Here is a 2,500-nt window from a genome sequence, read left to right on the forward strand (position 1 = left end):
ATGGAAGGGGAAGAAGTGCCAGGGGAATTCCAGGAGGAGGAAGGGCGTCTTAGGGGAAATTGTTTCTGAGGAGATAGGGAGAGGTGCGTGTGGAAGGGAGAAAGAGGGAGTCGACTAGGGAAATTTTGCGAAGAAAGATCATGACATAGTGAAGCACAAATACGCAAGATCTTTTTCCATGGGGGAATAATGGCGTGGGGATTTTATTTTTTATCATTATTATTATTATTATTTTTTACGGAGAGTAGGAGAAAGCAAGGAAGAGGATCGGAGAAAGGAGAGTCGAACGAGGAATATTCCAGTGGCCATGATAGATAGGCTGAAGAAAAAAAATACTATACATATCAATCTTCTGATAGATATAAAAAGGAGAAGAGGAAAAGAGTCAACAAAGGAAAGTACAAGAAGACAAAACAAGTGTTTTTATCCCAATGCGACAGCCAAACGACAGTCAAACGACAGCGGCCTTAATTAAGCAGAGGTCCCTAGGCATCTGGTCGTAGGTCGTGCCAGTGCCTATGGGTCGTGCCTGTGTATTCCCTCTCCTAGCATTAGCGGACCCGAAGTCATTGTCGCATCTATCAATCGACCGCTGCCACTGGAAATGAGACCGTACGATTACGCCTCTTTTGGCCCTCCTCTGTGCCCCGCGTTGACCAGCTGTGACCTCGCTCGGCCTCCCCTGGGTCGGCGGGTCTCCAGGCTCGCCCTCCCTCGGCCATGAGCGGCGGGAGTTTCGCCCTGATGGGGATCTGCGACCTGACCCGCTGCGAGGAGCAATTTCCCGGGGCCTCTTATCGTTCTGTCGCGTGTTTCGTGAATATCTACCCGATCTGTCTACTGTTATTTCCCAAGCTGATATCCTTCCAGAAGACCTCCAAATGCCCCCCACCCCCTCCCCTACAGCCAGTAGTCCTAACCCCCCCCCCTCCCCCCCAGGCACAGTTATCCCCCATTCTGATAGCCCATGAGCTGAGTACCTTCCCCGTATCCGCTATCACTGCAGCTCAATATCCATCTGTCACGAGGAAGTCAGGCTGTCATGTGAGACAACTCGATCTCTTATCAGCCCTGCCGTCATGACCTGCCTGCCCTGCCTTGGCGTAACCTCGTATGACACTAATCAATACGATACAGAGGTCAGTTGTATCTCACGCAGCGAAACACTGAGGAAGGTTTCCATGCGTCCGAGGTGTCGCATAACACTGTATGTATGCCTTTGACACTGTCATCCGTAATGGTTATTTCACGTTGCTGTATCGTTACTTGGGTTGTGATATTTTTCTTTCACGTCTTTTCCATTGCTGTGTAACTGCATCTGATAACATTCCTCTCGTAATTTCGCGGGGATGTAATCTTAACGCTATATTGTCATTTGTAGGCCTACCACAATACATAAAATTATCAATTACGAAGATACATCATTATAATAGCATTGTGACATAATCATTAAAACGGCTCTGTTCCCTTCCTGTTACGTAACTGCAACAGCCCACTATTGTTCCCGTATTCGCACTGATAAGGGCGTATCTTAATATAGAACACCTCGCTATTTTTAGCGGAGATGACTATCGATTGTATAAAAAAAGGTCATCTCACAAATATACACGCATGAATTATAGCAACTACGTAGTTAACATAGTCAAGCCAAAGAAGTTCTTCTAAATTATTCAGTTATTCTAAGCACAGCAGGAAATAACTCGACCAGAATCAATACCATACGCTGTACTAACACTAATGGCGGAGAATCTTCCATAATGCAGACAAGTGAAGGCTGTGCTGCGTAACTCTCTCTCGCTCCCTGGAAATTCGGGGGATGTGTGTGCGTGTGTGTGTGTTATTATGACTATGTATGTGTATTTTTGTTTATGTGTGTGCGCGTGTGTGTGTTATTATGACTATGTATGTGTATTTTTGTTTATGTGTGTGCGCGTGTGTGTGTTATTATGACTATGTATGTGTATTTTTGTTTATGTGTGTGTGTGTGTGTGTTATCATGACTATGTATGTGTATTTTTGTTCATGTGTGTGTTTGTGTGTGTGTGTGTTTGTGTGTGTGTGTGTGTGTGTGTGTGTTATCATGACTATGTATGTGTATTTTTGTTCATGTGTGTGTTTGTGTGTGTGTGTGTTTGTGTGTGTGTGTGTGTGTGTGTGTGTCCGTGTTTATATATGCAAATGCACACGTTTCCATTAGCTTATGAGTGCAAATCGTATTTGTTACTTTGTGTTTAAGTCCGCATGTATCATAACTACATCAGTCTATAAATAATTATGTGTTTATATGCTACTCTATAAAAGTGTCAATAGCTGCCATATACCCGCTGTGTATAAATCAATGTGTGTTATTCACATCAATATCTATGTAAACGTGTGCACATTTGTATGTATATATGTATGTTTGTATTCAGGACTATTTTAAGACCCACGTTAGTCAGATCTTAACACGCAGGCAGTTTCATGCAGATCCCTGTCGCTGTTACGAGCGTGCATGGATAAA

This window comes from Penaeus japonicus, unplaced genomic scaffold, assembly GCF_977035675.1.
Source record: "Penaeus japonicus unplaced genomic scaffold, GWHDUDI00000001_assembly GWHDUDI00000011, whole genome shotgun sequence".
In the NCBI taxonomy this organism is placed as follows: Eukaryota; Metazoa; Arthropoda; class Malacostraca; order Decapoda; family Penaeidae; genus Penaeus; species Penaeus japonicus.